Source organism: Triticum dicoccoides, chromosome 2A, assembly GCF_002162155.2.
Source record: "Triticum dicoccoides isolate Atlit2015 ecotype Zavitan chromosome 2A, WEW_v2.0, whole genome shotgun sequence".
NCBI lineage: Eukaryota > Viridiplantae > Streptophyta > Magnoliopsida > Poales > Poaceae > Triticum > Triticum dicoccoides.
The window spans coordinates 688,185,651-688,198,202 of NC_041382.1; positions in this window are offsets into that span (position 1 = coordinate 688,185,651).

Here is a 12,552-nt window from a genome sequence, read left to right on the forward strand (position 1 = left end):
ATGCATTAACAGTTACTTATTTATGTTCGCTCAGTGTTTACAAGTTACTGATCGAACACTAGCTAGCCTACAAATGCGCTCCTGGCAGTTTTATTTGCGACGCAAGATGCAAAGTGGCAGTTTTTTGAATAAAAATGCCTACCTCCGAAGATATTGACAAGCTCGTACGCAAGCAAGTGCCTCCTTATTTCAAGCCAATAGAAAAAATGGCTCCTCCTAGTGGATTTTTGACATATGGGTCCCATGCCATTGTCAACGTAGTCAATAAATGAGAGAATAGCACAACAAGCGGCTGACACCAGGGACCCAGCAGCTCGCCCAGTTATTTTTGTTTTGGGTTAATTTGATAAATGCCACTCCAAATCTGGTGTATCTGAGAAATGCCACTACAATTTCCAAACTTTGAAAAATGCCATTTCATGTCATTTCTAGTGGCATTTTTCGAAGTCTGGAGTGGCGTTTTTCAAAGTTTGCAAACTGTAGTGGCATTTCTCAAAGATTGCAAAAATTGGAGTGGCATTTTTCAAAATTTGGAAATTGCAGTGGCATTTTTATGAATCGCCATAATTGGAGTGGCATTTATCTAATTTGTTTTTGAGACGGAAGCAGGGTGTCAACTGGGCTGTGCGGGACACTCTGGCCTGTCTAGACAACCTTTTCTTTTATGTTTACCACAGACCAGCCCAATAGTTTTTTTTTCTGAAAATGGCTAGCCCAGCTTTTTTGTGATTTGTCAAGTAAGTCGCTTTATCAGGCCTGTTGGGTTGCAAATCTTTCAAGACGAGGAGAGTTTCATTTGGCTAGCCGAGAAAATGGCCTATCAGTAATGACAAATGGGCTGTATATTTTTAAAACACATCAAACCAACAATTATTTTCAAATATCTTTTTTTTTCATTTCGAGATTTTAAATTGCATTGATTTTTATGCGTGGATAATTTATTGGATTTTATATTGATATACATTTATTTTTAAAATCAGTCTGAATGTGACTCAAAATTTCGGGATTAAAAAACAGTTCAGACCGCACCGACATATGCAAAATTTCGTATAATTTTTTAACCGTGGTCATAATATGGGCTGTAATGCTAACATAAAGAATATGGGCTCCAAAAAAGCCCGTAAGAATGAGCAAATGAACTATAAATTATTTGAAATAATGGCAGATGGGCTATATGCTGTTTTCCAGATATTTGAGACTTTCCACAGATGGCTTGTATACTGTTGGATGTCCATCCAACGGCCGTCGTGCTTCTTCAATCTCTGCTCTTCCTGCTCCAGCCGCTCAAACAAGCACCGGCGGGACTGCCTGCTCCCTCCTCCCCACGGCCGGCTGTGCTGCCGCGCAGGCCTCACCGCCCCACCGTACTCCTATTGTTGGCCTAGCCATCCCTCTACTCACCCACACCTGCTGTTATTCTCCGGCGACGGCAGACGAACCAGTAAACCCTTGTACAGTCGTACTCCCCTCCGCGTGGGAAACAAAAACAACGACCGAGTCTTTCCTGCCTCCGTGTCGTTCCCTTCCTAGGCCTCGCCGTCGTCCACCGCCCTGGTGCTCTCGGCGTGGCGTGGTCAGCGTGGTCAACGACCGACATGCATCTGAAGTGGACTGTACGTGGAGAGGCTGACAGCTGGGTCCACGGCCGCACGCAAGGAAATGCCTCCTTATTACGCGTAAAATAATGATTTCCTCCACCTGACATCTGGGACCCACCGAAACGGCCTCTGTATTTCGTGAAAAAAACGTTACCACCGCTGACAGCTCGGACCCACCAGCTATATCTTCGCATGCAAGGAAGTGCCTCCTTATTACGCACAAAAAAATGAATACTCCCCCTGCTAGCTGGGACCCAGTATAGTGGGCCTACTAAGTTGACGGGGACGAAGGGCTTTGTCAACTTAGTCAATATGCACGATTCTAGCTCGACTGACCGTACGATGTCCATCCAACGGTCGTAGTGCTTCTTCAACCTCTGGTCTTCTTGCTCCAGCCGCCCAAACCAGCGCCGGTCGTGCCGCCTGCTCCTGCCTCCCGTGGTCGGTTGTGCTGCCGTGGAGGCCTCACTGCCTCCACTCCACTCACCCACACCCCCTGTTATTCTGCGGCGACGGCAGTGCAGCCGAACCAGTGAACCCTCGTACTCCTCTCCGCGTGGGCATCCACTGCCACATCTTCCCCGGCTCCGCGTCGTCCCCTTCCTAGGCCTCGCCGTCGTCCACCGCCGTGGTGCTGTCGGCGTGCCGTGGTCAATGTGGTCAACGACCGAATTTCATCAGAAGAATAGTGTACGTGGAGAGGCTGACAGCTGGGTCCACGGCAGCCGCAAGGAAGCGCCTCCTTATTACGCGGAAAATAATTATTCCTCCACCTGACAGTAGGGACCCACCAGACGGGCCACCAGTATTTTGCGAAAAAAAATCATTTCCCCTTGAATGCTGGGACCCACCGGATGGGCCACCGTATTTTGCGAAAAAAACGTTCCCCCCGCTGTCAGCTCGCACCCACCGGAAGTGCCTCCTTATTACGCACAAAAAATGAATACTCCCCCGGCTAGCTGAGACCCACCTTGCTAGGAGGCTGACTTGTGGGCCTACTAAGTTGACGGGGACGGAGGGCTTTGTCAACTTAGTCAATATGCATGATTCTAGCTCCAGTGACCGTACAATGTCCATCCAACGGCTGTAGTGCTTCTTCAACCTTTGGTCTTCTTGCTCCAGCCGCCCAAACCAGCGTCGGTCGTGCCTCGTGCTCCTGCCTCCCGTGGCCGGCTGCGATGCGGCGGAGGCCTCACCGCCCCCTACTACTCCCACCGCTGGCCAGGCCATCCCTCTACTCACCCACACCCCCTGTTATTTTGCGGCGATGGTAGCCTCACACCGCAGCGAACCAATGAACCCTCGTACTCCTCTACGCATGGGCATCCACTGCCGCATCTTCCCCGACTCCGTGTCGTCCCCTTCCTAGGCCTCGCCGTCATCCACCGCCCTGGTGCTCTCGGGGCGGCGTGGTCAACATGGTCAAGGAATGACTTCCATCGGACGTTGACTGTACATGGAGAGGCTGACAGCTGGGTCCACGGCCGCAACAAGGAAGTGCCTCCTTATTACGTGCAAAATAATTATTCCTCCACCTGATAGTGGGGACCCACCGGACGGGCCACCGTATTTCGCCCCCCTAACTGCTGGGACCCATCAGCTACATCTTCGCAGGCAAGGAAGTGCCTGACCGGGACCCACCTGGTCGAAGCGTACGTAGCATTGTCATTCTGGTCGCGAACGTGTACGTACATATATACTGGTGGATGTAGAGGCGCGCACGTGTCGTAGCAGAGGCGGACAGGGTGCAAGAAAGAAAATACGGCCACGTATGTGTACATACGGGCGGGGTCTCGAACGCCTACTCGCGCATACGTACGGCGAGGGCTCGTGTACATGGCTGGGTCGGAACGGAGAAACATCATCGTCGTCGTGTTCATGGGCCGGAACGGAATGCATGGTCGTGTTCATCAGGAGGGCTTGGACAGAAGAGGCGATGGAAACGAGGCATGTCGTACCGCACAACGAAGGAAACGGACCTCCTACGGTCGAAACGGGGGTCCTGTTGATCGGGAGGGGTGTGGCGTACCGCAAAACGGAGGAAACGGACCTCCTACGGTTGAAACGAGGGTCCTGTTGATCGGGAGGGGTGCGGCGTACCGCAAAACGGAGGAAACGGACCTCCTACCGTCGAAACGGGGGTCCTGTTGATCGGGAGGGGTGTGGCGTACCGCAAAACGGAGGAAAAGAACTTGTGTTGGAGCGCTACGGTCGAAACGGAGGTCCTGTTCATCGGGAGGGGTGTGGCGTAGTGCAAAACGGGACTCCACGGGATACTGTTCATCTCCACCATCGACCCCCTCCAGCCTCCACGAGCTACTATTCATCCACCGTCGACCTCCTCCAGCCTCCACGGGCTCCTGTTCATCCAGCCTCCACCGCGCGCTACTCCACCGGCTACTGTTCAACCACCCCTCCACCGTCTACTGTTCATCCAGCCCTCCACACCACGGGGTCCTGTTCAACCACCCCTCCACGGGCACCCCTCCACCGTCTACTGTTCATCCTGCCCTCCACACCACGGGGTCTTGTTCATCCACCCCTCCACGGGCACCCCTCCACCGTCTACTGTTCATCCAGCCCTCCACCACACCACGGGGTCCTGTTCATCCAGAGGCAACGCCACTGCTTACTGTTCATCCAAACCCCCCCACAACGCTCACTGTTCATCCCATCGATCGGCTTCAGTTAGTAGCAGTAGCCAAGGAATCGCTCGATCGGGTTCAGTTAACAGCCATCGATCGATCGCTCGGGTTCAGTAACGCGTAGCCTGCAGTGCAATCGCTTGGGTTCAGTTAGAGCCCAATGCCTCGCTCGGGTTCAGTTAGAGCCAACGCCTCGCACACACGCGCATATGTGTATGAGAGAAGCGCGCATCGCTCGGCCCCCGACCTCCCACCGTAACCGGGAACTCCCCGAAATTTTCCTCCCCCTTGCTTCTACCACGGTTTTTTTCGTCATGGACGGCCCAAAGAATGTCATGCAGCTGCGTCTCCAGCCCACCCAGGACGAAAAGCCCATTTTCTGTCATGATTTTTTATGATAGAAGTAGGAGCCCACCACATATCTATGATGATACCGGGTTTTGTCACAATTATCGTCATAGAAGTGTCATATGTATGACAGAAAAAAAATTCGTTCGGCCCAAAATGTCACGGATGTGTCTTTTTTTTGTAGTGAATCCCCATCACTTGGCCTTTTGCGGTCTGGGGACTGGATATGGTTGGACCCCTTAAAGGGGGAAGACATAAGAAAAAAATATCTGCTAGTCATGGTAGATAAATTCACTAAATGGATAGAGGCCAAACTAGTTAAATGGCCGAGTCCGGGCCGGTGATAGAATTCATATCCGGCGTCGTACACCGTTATGGTGTTCCACACAACATCATCACTGATAACGGCTCCAACTTCACAGCTGACGAAGTAAAAACCTGGTGCGCTAATCTGGGCATCAAGTTCGATTACGCCTATGTCTATCGTCCGCAGGCAAACGGTCAAGTCGAACGAGCTAATGGTCTTATTATGAGCGGCATCAAGCCTAGACTAGTGCGGTCTTTAAAAGAATCAGACAAGCACTGAGTCGAGGAGCTCGACTCCGTACTCTGGGGGCTGCGGACCATGCCCAATCATACTACCAGATATACACCTTTCTTCATGGTGTACGGCGCAGAGGCAGTGTTACCCTACGACATTATTCATGACTCACCTCGAGTGCGCATGTACGAAGAGAGAGAGGCCGAGATCAATCGGCATGACAACTTAGATGCCCTGGAGGAGGAGCGCGACGTCGCAAAAGCATGTTCTGCATTTTATCAACAGCAGGCTCGCAGATATCAAAGCAGAGAAGTGCGGGCCAAGACTTATAATGTTGGCGAACTTGTTCTACGCCTGCCGGAGAAGAAAAATGACAAGCTCAAGCCAAAATGGGAGGGTCCCTTCATCATTGACGAAGTTCTCAATGGAGGAGCATACCGCCTGCGTGATGCGTCAGACAATCGCCTCAAGCCGAACCCCTGAAACGCGGCCAGACTCCGAAGATTCTATGCCTAAGAGCCGAACTCTTTGTTCATCTCCTTCTCCCTATTGTTTCCATCATACCTTTTTTTGTCGTCTTTCTCTCTCTTTTCATTTTTTCTCTTTAGCCTTAAAGCTTTCGTGCGGTTAGACCGCGCACCCCTGACGCACACATATGTCTTCAAATACATACATCCATTATACCCGGGGGCTTCTTGTACAGAAGTTTGCTATTATTCTCCGGGCATCAACCTCATCACATATGCGTTTTTCCATATGTACCTTTTCTTCGCCATTATATGCATCGATATGACTTAAGTTTTGGCCAAGCTGGGTTGCCTGGCTCCTGTGCTTATGCCCTACGTTCCCATTAGTTTGGCTAGGGCATAAAGGGAGCACCTCTGCGATTGTTACTGTCGGGTCATCCGGATGTGTACCTCAGGCTGGGTGAAGCCGAAAGCTAGCGTTCTTAAGGGAATATTCGGTCAGTGGATTAAAGATGTTTTTTGCATTCGCTCCATTTGCGAACCCCCAGAAGATATATATACTGCGATTTTTTCAATCACAGTTCGGACATGCGCTCTAACGCATGCACACCCAGGGAAAGGAACCCTTAATGGAACTATTCTCTCTGGAAGATGTTTCTTACATAATGTAATATAACATAACTAGTCGGATACAACTTATCTGTTCAAGCAACTATGACCCCTACGCCTGGTTTCCACGCATACCCCAGTCTATTCGGCCGCATGGGTATTCAGAAACACTCTGCGCCTTCAGGTCCAGAGGGCAAAGAGAAAAGGTTTGCCATGACAATCATTTTACAATTCAGCTAGACGGAAAATACACAGTCATTTTGACTCAAAAATTTCCTCCTCTATACCATCCAGTAGGCTATCTAACTTACAATCCTGCTGGGAATATTTGGCAACTACTGCTACTTGGTCATATACCAAACTAACGGGAACTTCCTTCCCGTCTGATCCTAGAGGTCCGACCCGAGCCATATGATTTGGGTCAAGCTTGGTCTACCGTGTCTTCACCATGGCCCAGGCCTCTCGCGCACATTCCCGGCAGGCCGATATTTTCCACAATCAAAAGCGTCGTCGCACTCCCTTGAATAGCTCTAGGAGCTCCTCCATTTTTCCCGAAGGGGAGGTAGATGGCCACAAGGCTTTGGCAACACTTCGCATCGCCTGACGAGCTTGCTCATGAATACGCGACAGCTCTTGTAGAAGATCGCCTGAGAATCCGGACACCTCATCTTCGGGACCGCTGGTCAGCATACCTACAGATATAACTCTGTCAGTTCATGATATCTCCGAACTATTATAAGGTAAATTTGGCCACATACTGAATATGCCGCCGCACAGCCTTTTATTCTCCTTCACAGAGTCGGCCAGTTGGGCCCGTACATCTTTTAGATCCTCGCCCAATTGGGTATTCGAATCCTGGAGCTTGTTCTTCTCCAGCACGACTTTTGAGAGCACACGCTCGCCCGCGGCTAGCAGTTTCTTGGCTTCTCGTTCTCCGCCTTGGGCAGCTTTTAGTTGTTCCTGCAGTTGATCTAGTGATCCTAATAAGAGGTGAGCAACGGTGTTAGCATTATTGGTATATCATTATGTTTTCTCGATGGAGGGAAACATTACTAGGAGACGCCTTCTTGGATTTCTCCAGTTCGGCACGAGTAGCAGTTAGCTGCGTCTGACACGTTTCTAGCTCTTGGGCTAGCAGGTCGTTCCTCTCCATAAGAACATGGTTATACAACGATACTTAAATCAGTTGTGCCAATTGCTTCAAGTCTCGGGGGCTACTAGCATATTGTTATCATATTCGGATAAAGTAAACTTACCCACACATCTTTTAGATGCTGCTTTGTGGCTCTGTTAAGCCCATCTCGAGCAGCTCGAGTGTATGCATCAGCCGAGCTGAAGGCGTTAAATGCCTCTTCTGAAAAGCCGGGGTCTTGTAAAATGGCCCGGCGGCGCCGATGATTCATGGCGCTATCCACTTTCGAGTTAGTGATGGATACATCCTACGAATCCTCGGCTGGAGGACAGTCCAGCATTACCCCCGCATCAGCCCCCGTCTTTACGACATAATCTGGATCCTGGTTGTTGGAGGTATGACCAGCCAGACCCCCGAATATAGTCCGGCACACCTTTTTCCTAATACAGGATAAACGGAAAAGTCACAGTTGGATGTGACTGCCAAGGCGCATATTTGTAAATCCATACCTCTTTGATGAAGGCTCGGCCGTATCCTTATTTGCCTTCCTCTTCAAAGGCTTGCCTAGCGTGGGGGCCACTCTCTTCGGAGATACCCCTGGGGCAGGATGGCGCGCCGAGCGCCTCCCCTTTTGAGCACAGGATAGTGCGGTAGGTGAGGCAATATGAGAAAACTTTTTCGGATGAAATATCTCCGGATTACTTACGTGTGAAGCGGGGAGAAGACCGGGATAATCGGCGATGATGGCCACTTGTGTGTCGTCATAGCTCGTTTGGTAAAACACCCCATTCTCGAGCACCACGAAAATATCCGGATCCTCTTCGAATCCGGGGTCAAGGTCCTGATTGTGGCCCTCGGGCTGCGGGGCAGGACTGTACAGCCCCTCGGAAGTCTTTCGCTAGTGATGTTATAAACGGTTGGGTTAATGTTCGTTGAACATAGCTCAGGGAGTAGAATGAGTAGAGCCAATGGGTTGGGGGCTTACCTAGCTAGGAGGACTATACATATAGTATCCTTCCCTATGCTTGATGCACAAGAACTCCTCTTCCTCCCCTTTGAACAGTTCGGCCAATATTTTGGCCAGGGCGGTATGGGTATCTGGACCTTTCCTGCCGCAGCGGGAGGCGTCATCTTCCCCATTGTAGTGCCACATGGGAAGTCCTCTGTATTGGAGTGGCTGGACCCCCCGCATTATGGAGGTTGCCATTACTTCGACCATCGTGTATCTGAACTGGGCGAGCATCCTTATCTTGCTCAAGAGTTGGCGGACCTCCGCACTATATTCCTCCTCGAGGCTCTGGGGGCGCCAGCTGTGACGTTTCTTCAAAGGAACACTTGCGAACTCAGGAAGACCCCTCCGGGCTGGGGCTGGGAGTACGACGTCCTCGATGTAGAACCACTCGGAAGTCCACTCTTCAGACGCTTTCTTCGGCGTGCCAGATAGGTATTCGGTCTCGGCAATGCGCCATATTTCGGCTTCGCCCACTTCAAATATCGATCCCTCATGGTTATGCGGGACAAGGAAGAATAACTTTCTCCACAGTTTAAAATGGGCCTCACAACTCAGAAATAGTTCGCATAAAGCAACATAACCCGCAATGTGCAGGATGGAGACTGGAGTAAAGTTATGCAGCTGGAGGACATAATATTCCAAAATCCCTTGGAGGAATGGATGAATTGGAAATCCTACGCCCCTTAGCTGATAGGGGACGAAACACACTCGTTCCCCCCGGACGGATTGGGGAAATCCTCTACCTGGGTTTTGCCGTCAAAGGAGGCCAACCCTGCTCGAACAGGGACCAGATTCGCAGGGGGGAGAAACCCCTGCGTTTGCAGCTTCACCAGCTGACCGTGCGATACGGAGCACCTCTCCCACTCGCCTCTCTCTGGGCCGCAGGGACGGGGGGAGGAGCTGGGAACGCTAGACATGTTCTTTCCTAGCAACCTTTGGGGATTTTCTCCGCGAGATGATTGAATGGATCTAGGATCCAATCTCGTTAAATAGACACTGTCCCTCGCGTGGCCGGGGTGTTATGTGCAAAAATACCCCGACCTCTCGCATCCGCTCGACACGTGGAAGCTGAAGTTGTTGATACACAGAAGCCGAGGGGTACAACATTAAATGAAAGGCCGAATACACTACTTGGAGGTCATTAGTGGAGGAACCCGCCTTGCAATGTCGAAGAGAATCTATGCGCCGAACACCTCGCAATTGAAGTCTGGTTCGGGGGCTACTGAGGGAGTCCTGGACTATGGGGTCCTCAGGCGTCTGGCCTGTTAACCATGGGCCGGACTGATGGGCTGTGAAGGTACGAAGACCGAAGACTGCACCCGTGTCCGGATGGGACTCTCCTTGGCGTGGAAGGCAAGCTTGGCGACCAAATATGTAGATTCCTTTCTTTGTAACCGACCTTATGTAACCCTAGATCCTCCCGGTGTCTATATAAACCGGAGGACTTAGTCCGGAGGAGGGGGAGATTCATTACCATAGCCATACAAGCTAGGCATCTAGGGTTTAGCCATTACGATCTCGTGGTAGATCAACTCTTATAATACTCATATTCATCAAGATCAATCAAGCAGAACGTAGGGTATTACCTCCATAGAGAGGGCCCGAACCTGGATAAACATCGTGTCCCACGTCTCTTGTTGCCATCGACCTTAGACGCACAGTTCGGGACCCCCTACCCGAGATCCGCTCGTTTTGACACCGACAGCCACCGGTGCAGTTTGTAGCAAATGGTCATACATACAACTATGACTATTATCTTGCGGATGACATCTACCCGAAGTGGCAAACATTTGTGAAGTCGTTGAAAAAACCGGAAGGTAAGAAAAATCTTGATTTCCACAATGCTCAAGCGGCGACTAGAAAAGATGTGGAGAGAGCTTTTGAAATTTTGCAAGCCCAATTTGCTATTGTGAGAGGACCGGCTAGATTTTGAGATCAAAAATGTTTTGGTACATCATGCACGCTTGTGTGATCATGCACAACATGATCATCGAGAATGAGCGTGACCAAGATGTAGACTACTCTCAGTATGAGCTCTTGAAACATCCCGTGCGAGTGCGACGGAGGGCTGAAAGGGTGGCCCGTTTTGTTGCCTCCTATCATGCCATTCGATGTCCCGCAACGCATGATGATCTTTAGAAAGATCTCATTGAGGAGTGGTGGGCATGGAATAGGCGACAAAGAGCATCATGATTTGTGCGTTTGATGTTGTATTGTTGAGCTATTTGTTGTGTTATATTGAACTATTTATTCTATTGAACGATGAACTATTTGTTTGATTTGTAATAACGAAATTGAACTATTTATTGTTGATTTATTTTGTTTGTGTTTGATCATTTTGCTTGTGTCTGGAATGCATATGTTGTCTGTGCGAAAATCGCGCGCGTTGTTGAAGCTGCGCGTGCTATGCATTTTAGCGCGGCTGCTGGAGTCAGCGCTGCCCGCCGCGTCAAACCAGACGATGGACGCACGGCAAATTAGTTTTTTAGCGCGCGACGCGTTCGGCTGCCGTCGGAGATGCTCCAAGAGAAGGTCGAATTGGATGTTTTGAAGGAATCGACTCACATGGAATTTGGGTCGACGGTTCAGAAGAGTTGGACTCACGCAAAAACAAAATTGAGTCGACCGACCAGTTGCTACTTGCATAACACAGTAATATAGACACCACATTGCATATTCAGCAAGGTATCTAGAAAGGAGATACGTACAACCCCGGCCCCTTCAATTGGCCACCCCCTAGACCAGTGTCCGTATTTTCAGCTAGTGCCACACGTACAACACATACCCTTCGGCCATGTGCCACAGACCCAGTCCGGGGATCGCAGGGGGCAGACGAGGCGCGCACTGCAGCGCCGTGCGACCGCGCGCTGTGCTGCACGAACGCCGGTCGGGCCCGGCGGTGCCCGTGCACGCAGGTCCGCAGGGCGTGAACCGTATGCGAGCATCACGTGTAGGGCGGGCTGTGGTTGGGGCTCGCCAAGAGCAGAGCAGAGCCGACCGTTGGTAATCTACCAGCAGTCCAGCACGCACCACACGCGCATAACATAATCCTCGTTCGTCCATGGGTTTGGACGCACCCATCGTCCGGCCCGTTGGCACCACACACGCGCGCCTCGGACAGAGCGATGGAGTGTGCGTGTGCGTGCGCCGGTCGACCGCCTCCGCCTCGTGCGCACCTACCGGCATGTCGTGGGCTGTGCGATTACCTGCGCCGTGTCGTGTCCGGCCGGCCCGGCCGGAGACGGGGAGGGAGGAGACTTCCAGTGCAATCCACTCGAACGCACGCACAGAGCAGAGCAGACCAGAGCAGAGCAGAGGCGATTAGTTGGCGCGGGCGATCATGTACCACACCGCCATCACCGCGATCATGATGGTTGCTTGCAAGCGATTATCAAGCTAACCGGGGCGTTAATTACGACCGCTAGTACCACTCCAGTGGCGCACCTCGATGTTCATTCATTCAGTCATTCATTCATGGCCGTTGCTCTCAGGCTCACAGAGCCACTCGAGCGATTTCCTCCGCCTACGCATCCGATCCAAATTGGCTATTTCCGAAAGGGGCGCGCTGGCTGGCTAGCTGTAGTGCACATTCCATACGAGGAAGCACTGCTGGACAGAGATCGAACGGGACGGAACAGTAAATTATTATTATCTTTGCATACCCAAAGAAAAGAGAGGAGAAGGTTTGCGTCCCGCACCGACGCGACAATTAATCGCGCGCGGTTAACGGAAAGGAGGAGGAAAACGCAGCGCACCGTCGCAATCATCCCCCCGGCTGGTAGCGCAGCGCCACCCAATCAATTGGCATTGCCCCCAAGTAATTAATCAGAAATTACTCCCAGTACTTAGTACCACCGCCAGCCAGTAACTCTGCATGCAAAAAAAGTTTTAGGAAAAAAAAACACAATCCAGGGGTGTTATGGTCATTTAGCCCAGCAGCTACAGTGGCAGCGGGCAGCTGCGTCACGGGGGAGGGGGGGAGAGAGAGTGGTTCGTCGTGGGAGTAACAGACAGACAGCACACCGCAGAGGGGGAGAGAGAGGAGCTGAAAGGCGTCGTACGCGCTCCCACCATCCCCCACCCCCCCTCGCTGCATTATTTTCTCCCTCCCCTCTCCGCCTCCCCGCTTATTCTCTCTCCCCCTCCCTACTCTCTGTCCCCCGTCTGCTCCATTTGCTCTGCGCGCTCCCCTCCCCTCCC